Raw genomic sequence first — 7838 nt, forward strand, 5'->3', positions numbered from 1 at the left:
AAACCCTTGTCCTTGCATATTAATCTTTTACATTAATGTTACTAAGAGTGCGAATGTGTTCTGACATTTTCACACTTAGTGTGTGTATTTCCTGAATAGCTCCCAACTGTCCATGCTTCCAGGTTAGCTGAAACAATATACTCTACCATGACAAAATTTAATGCCACTTGTATAAGATAACATTAATACAATTCAACCCTAAAAAGTAAAGAAATCATAATATTACAGTCTAGCACCAAAAAAATATTACAAAGTAAAGCTAATCCAATAACTTTCCCCTTGATGCAATATAATTTCCTCTATTCAATTGGAGAAAAGAAAATGAACAATGACCTACCTGTTGGGATACTTCAACAGCCACAGGAATGCTACTTTGTGGAGTAGTTACCCTATTGCTTGTTATGGGTGGACTAACAGCTTTCCTCTCAGAAGAATGTTCAATATTTTCTGTAAAAGCATGCCAACCGTTACTTCCAGGTCCTGGTCTATTAATTGAACCTTTCTCTTCACTCACCCTTGACGAAGATATTGCCTTTGCATCCCTTCAAACCCATATTTTTTCTTGATACCTAGCATAAATCAGTGCCCTAAATCGTAAGCCCAGAACAAACCAGAGCATAACTTTAAGACTGTTCTGTACCAATCAAAACAATAATACTCAACATCTTGTCAAGTCATTCTTTGTACGAATGAAATTTTCAATTGCAACTGTGTCATAATTAGGGGGCAACTCTGCTTCCCAATAGCTATGTGATTTCTCATTCCCCATAGCTGTTAGCAATGAAAAAGAAAACAAAAACAAAATGACTTTCAGCACCTTGCATCTTAACTTAGAAGTGACTTGACTTCAATTAAAAAAGACTCAGCCAAAAAATAGGTGGTGCTTACGTTGGATAAATTCGACCTGCTCTGGAAGCCATGTGTCCAGAGTTGCAGATCTCACCTGCATCATAATAATTCAGAATAGGTATAAGCATGTCACAGAGAGGTACGTATCACTGCATATAATTAAAGCTTAATTTTTAAATGAGAATGGGGTAATGATAATTAAAGAAAAATGTTGTACCCCCTTTGATATATGTACTCCTAGAGATCTGTGGATCCCTGAACATTGCATGCAAATGAAGATTCCAAGATTCACACTAGCCCATCGTGGAGCTCTGTACTAGTAAGCAAAATATGGTTACAAATTAAAACTGCACAAACCATATAAGTAATAAATTAACAAATAGCTAATTCGATAGAGTTCCATGTTCCTTCTCTTTTTTTTATTTGCTAAGAATGCCCTTTCTTTTTTTTATTCTTCTCTTTGATTGGTTGGAATCCAAGCAGATAGTAAAAGGTATCAACATTGTCAACTCCTCTAGTTTTTATCATGCAAAACGAGTTGTTTTGAATTCATAAAACAACTTGCTTTTGCAGTCAGCACATTCTCTGTTTTCTGGTACTTTAAGAAGACCCTCCAATATCTGTAAACACAATCGCCAGATATGACGAAGTTCATTATAGATCGTAAAGGTAGAAGAAAAAGGTGGTCATAGAAAGAAATTAGCCATATATAGAATTCAATATGTGGATAAGAAATCAAAACCTAACATGCAGGGTCATTATGCAAGGAGTAGAATGATTACAGCAGGCCAAACTGTATTGAAAATCTCACATATATGTGCCCAAAAACAGAAATTTGAAGACTAAATGCAACATGTACATTCAAGCCATGCTTAAGGACTGCCCCAAAATGGACAGCCTTTTATTATAATTGCAACAACTATGCAGTAGTGCCATAAAAGGCTATAGTTTTTTTTAAGGGCTTGATTATGTATTATAGGGAGAGATGGTGCACCACATGATTTCATCAATAAAATTCATATTTATAGTATGCTTACAATATTAATCAAAAGAGGCTTATATGTTTCATGTCTCTCATCATTTTGCCTTCAAAGCATTTTGTTACTATCAGGTTACCAGTTTGAAATGTAAACCAATTGTATGTGGCCATTATCACCAAATCCGAAAATTATAATATAAAAATGAAAACCTAGAGAGTTCTTTGCAGATACAAAAAGGAAATATGACCTTCACTTGATGAAAAGTACTAAGAAGGATGTATAAAGGCTAACACACTCAAAGCAATATTCTCCATAAATAAAAATTTCTAATAGCAAGATTGTGGAAAAATGGGCAGAGGTAAGGTACAATCATCCATCATTGGCCCTGTAATTAATTTGATTAGAATCTTTAATGAGATAAGCTTTAGACGTAGCTTTTAAAATCAGCATATCTCAGACTAACCTTAAATTACACCCATGGCTGAACTAATGACAACCAACTAACCTTAGTAACCACATCCACGATTCCACGTGTTTAGTGTCCTCCATGGCTGAAGCAACATGGGTTGTGAATCAACACGAGAGACTGCTCCGTGTTTCATATTGTTACTTGATTTTTGCTTTTCACTCACATGGTAACTTGTATATTTTTCAATTAGAGACCACATCAACAATTTTTATTTTAATATATATTTTTTATTTCATTAAAATTTCATTTTCAACAAGAACTCAAAGCTGAAGAAAAAAGGTGCAAACAAGCTACTTCACCAGTCAGAACATACATTCAGTGCGGTGCATCCTATGCATGGGAACATAATTTTAGCATAATGCTGGGGAACTTTGAATTATACATTGTGGTCAGTCTTAAAATCCATCAAGCGCTTTTCTTGCTAATATAACTCCCTCAAGACACAGAGGAACAATTATTTCATGTATACACCAAAGGTATACTAAATGAAAAAAATTTGAACCACAAGTATACAGTAGGGGCACATACATGACATAGAGAGGAACAATTATTTCATGTAAGACACCTATGGTATACTTAAATGAGAAATATTTTGAACCACGATAACAGAGTGGGAGCAGAAAAAGAACTGAAAATATAAGAAAAAAGGGCATATGGCCTGTTCAACTTGTCCTCACAAATGATTTAATGCCACCAAACAAACGACTCTGATAAAATATGTCTAAACAAATACATGAACTGCATTGTATTATCTACTATTCTCCTTCAAATTACTTAGCCAAAAACAAATGAAAGAAAGCTCTCAGGCTCCATGGGCAAAATATCACATTGCTAAGGAAAGTGGAAGTATGATGACTTATTAAGTACCTAAGCTAGGCTTGAGATTAGGCTTAATGACCATAGTCGAGTCCTCTCATTCTTCACATGACTTTGCAAAGAAAAGAAAAATCTAGCACGAGGCAATTTAGCTAGCAACTCAGGTTGTATTTGAATTTTGCTAGTTTTTTCCATCAAAAGTCAAAGGGCTAAAGTTTCAACCAGGGGGCAGGGGTCTTTTTGTTGGTGTTGACACGTGTCAAGGGGATGACACATGATTTTTGGCCCCTGGTTCTTGATAGGGAGCCAGATTTGAAACTTTTGCCAGGCCTTACCTGCCAACAAAGTGGTTCCCTGGGCTTGCGTACTGTGTACATGCAAGATGAGAGGTTGGGTAAATGATTCCTTTCGGTGAGACTCGGCTGAACTCATCTAGTAGCTTGTGGAGATAGAATTGTTGGGTATACACGTATGAGTGAAAATTTTTATTTATATAACAATATCCAAAAGCTAAAATGTAATATTTATTATTTTTACGCTCATATTGAGTCACATTAATGTAGTAGTCAGTCCATTTCAATTGTAAGATCTATTAACAAATAACTAAATGAGTTAATTTAATTATTTTGTCCAAATATATTAATACATGATGTCGTTTAATCATTTAAAAAAAAATTAATATTAATAAAGAATATGATCTTTTAAATAATGCATCTTATGAATGTTTTCATTAAAAATTTTAATATAAAAAGAATATTTAAACTATACTATTTACTAACTACAAAGTGATATGATTGGTTAGTTTCACGTTAACAACATTATAAACAAATTCCTTATTTTTTAGTTTAGAATCAGTCAACCGATTATGATATATATATATATTTTTAAAAAAAAATTTAACAACATCTTCTCCATTTATATAAAACAATATTATAATTATGCAAAATATATTATATGTTCCATTAAATAAAACTTATAAAAATAGAAAATACTTTTAAATGACATTCATTCTTTAACATACAAATTTTACATTATATTCTTATAAAATAATTATATTTTCACATGTATTGCGTGAGTTTATATGAAATAATAATGAGAAGATTAAATGATTATATGATATAGTTGGACCCAAACTCATTGGCATAAGCACAAGTTGCAACCTAGTAATAATAAAACTAGATTAAATTCGGTAATCAATTGGTGATTAAGAGATGGGAAAACATAATTTGGAGTAATGTGTGCTCATATGTGACTGCTCCTTTCCCATTGTTGGAAGCAAATAATATCGTAATTTGTGGTGTTGCTAGAATACTCAAATGAGAGAAGGTGGCCCCCAAAGAGGGAAGATAGAGTGGAACCTATATATAAAATCATCTACAAAAGAAAGTAATAAAAAAAGCATGCATTATATTAAAACAAATCAAATTAGTGAAAAAGATAAGCAAAAGAAAAAATACAATGGAACACTCTTTATCAAATGCTGCAAAACTGGCACTATTTGAAGCCACTACTTGTGTAAGTAAATTGGGGTGGAGGTGGAAGGAATTAATAATAGTTAAATTACCATCCTATACATCAATTGCATATGAAATGTATGAATATTTGGGTTGCATACAAAGTATATGAAGGATATAAACTTTGGGTTGCATATGAAGTATATGAATATTGTAAATGAGTAAAACTTGAACTTTTTGTTATTATGTACAAGGTGTCCCCCATCCATTTACCCCAAACCTCATTATAGATACTATATGGTACTATATAGTCTCATTTATAATTGTAATGTTAGTTTGCCCCCTTGAAAAATAATTTTTTTTTTCTTTCTATTTTATCATAGAAATAATAGTATTTCATTACAATTAAAATTCAACATCCCATATTCCATATCACATCCCTTTTTCTAGTTCAAAACAAACAAGATTTCTCACAACACTTGAAACTCAAGATAGCGGAGGCTATATTTTAAACTCAAAATAATATATATATTTTTAATAAATTGATGCTTTTGTCTTATTTATAGCAGCAAATCCCTAACACCCCCAACCTTTCACTAACCTTTTTTCAATTAATTTCTTAACTTTCTCACAGTTTCAAACTCTTGTTTTTGTTATAAACTCAAAATTTAAATAATTAGAAGAATAGAGAAAGAAAGATTAAGTTCTACATTTCAGTTAGAACTATTGAATGTTTGAATTAGAAGTCAGCCCTTTTAGAACCTAGGTGAAAGAAACAAAACAAAATTAAATTGAAATGAATTTATACCAGTTAATTTTATTATTTATCAATTAAAGTGAATTGTGCAAACAGTCAAAAATACCTTAGCACACCATCTGCCAACTGTGATGTCTTTGTCATTCTACACACTTGTAAGAAGTTACCGTCATCCACGACTTTCATAATATTGTTCGTGTCCGGGATTATATTATTGACGATGAACTTAGCTTTAAGCAATGCCGTCACATCCTTTATTTAAATCTTACTCAGAAAATCAACACTACCCTCAATTTGCAATGACTCAAGTTTCGGGGTCACAATTTCTAGTTTTGGCGGCATTGTCATAAAACTACTTACGATCAAAGTAGTTAAAAACTCAAAAATTATGTTGCCAACTCCTAAACAAGAAATCAATTTCAATGTGTGCATATACTTTATATGAAGTAGATGCAATTGTCCCAAAGTTCATATACTTCATATAAAGTATGAACTCATTGAAATCTATTTCTTGTTTAGGAGTTTGTAATGTAATTTCTTAGTATTTTAGGCATATCTTCATATGAAGTATGCACATGTTGAAATTGATTTCTTGTTTAGGAGTTTGCAATATAATTTTTGAGTGTTTAAATATTTTGATCGTAAGTAGTTTTATGACAATGCTGCCAAAACTAGAAATTGTGGTCCCAAAACTTGAGTCATTGCAAATTGAGGGTAGTGTTGATTTTCTGAGTAAGATTGAGATAGAGGGTGTGATGGCATTGCTTAAAGCTAAGCTTATTGTCAATAATGTAATCCCGGACACAAACAATATCATGGAGGTCGTGGATGATTGTCCCAAACTTCATATACTTCATTTGCAATTGCACAAGTGAACTCCAATATACAGAAAATCAACACTACTCTCAATTTGCAATGACTCAAGGTTCAAGACCACAATTTCCAGCTTTGGCAGCATTGTCATGAAACTACTTGCGATCAAAGTAGTTAAGCACTCAAATTACGTTGCAAACTCCTACACAAGAAATCAATTTCAATGTATGCCTATACTTTATATGAAGTATATGCAATTGTCCCAAATTTTGCAATGACTCAAGTTTAGGGGCCACAGTTTCCAGTTTTGGCAGCATTGTCATGAAACTACTTACGATCAAAGTCGTTAAACAATCAAAAATTACGTTGCAAACTCTTAAAAAAGAAATCAATTTCAACTTGTGCATATACTTCATATGAAGTATATGCAATTGTCCCGAAGTTTATATACTTCATATACAATTACTCAAGGGAACTCCAATATACAGAAAATCCCTTTTCTTGGGTAATTAGGCACCATTCAAAAGAGTCCACAAAGAAATTGATTTGAATATAGATTCTGAGGTAAAACATACTTGAACGTAGTAAGACTAACACTACATCAAAATATATTTATTACAATGAAAAAAATTGTTGCAGTCACATCAAAGTCATTGTAATAGTTTATGCAAAGTGTTATAATAAAATTTGAAGTAACAAGTTTATGCTACAAAAAATTTCATTGCAATAAACTTTAAATATTTTAATGACAATTTTGATGTAATAATATTTTTGTTGTTACAATAAACAATTTATTACCTCGAATATCAATAGGCTATTATTTCATAAATTTTATTGCAATAGATTGAAAATAAAGGACAAAAATAATTTGCGTTAACTTATTGCAACGATATCTTCATTGTAATAGATAATTGTTTCATATTTTTCATTACATTAGATGGTAAAACAATTGATATTAGATTACATAATAATATATTTTATTGTAATGATATATTCGTTGCAATAAGCTGTCACTTTGAAATTTCTATTGTAATAAATTCCAAAATAATTGGTATCAAGTTATTACAACGATTTCTTCAATTTAAGCATTTGCAAAAAAATTTCTTAATGCAATTTGGTATTAATGCCTCTATTGCAACTAAAAATTATAAGTTATTATAACTAATTGAGCAATCCGTAAAACCCTAACCGACATTGCCAAGCTCTCTTTGGTTGAGGAGGACGAAACAGAAACAAGCTTTCTTCGACACTGCCAAGCTTTCTCTGTTACACAGAAAGATGATTCTACCACAACCCCCAAGCTCTCTACACAAACTTCTGAATTTCTGGATGAAATACCACTGTTTGACGAAGATGATATCGCCGCAAATGAAGATCGATTGAGTGATTTACCGAACGATCTACCACAAGAAAACCTAGCCAATCTATTGAGCAACTTACCTACAATTCGCAAAAGCCTAACAGAAACTACCAAGCTCTCTCTGGCTGAGGAGGACGAAACAAAAACAAGCTTTCTCCAACATTGCCAAGCTTTCTCTGTTACATAGAAAGATGATTCTACCACAGCCCCCAAGCTTTCTACACAAACTTCTGAATTTCTGGACGAAATACCACTATTTGACAAAGACGCCGCCGCCACGAATGAAGAATGATTGAGTGATTTACCAAACGAGCTACCATAAGAAAACCTAGCCAATCTA

This window comes from Quercus robur, chromosome 5 (genome assembly GCF_932294415.1).
Source record: "Quercus robur chromosome 5, dhQueRobu3.1, whole genome shotgun sequence".
NCBI lineage: Eukaryota > Viridiplantae > Streptophyta > Magnoliopsida > Fagales > Fagaceae > Quercus > Quercus robur.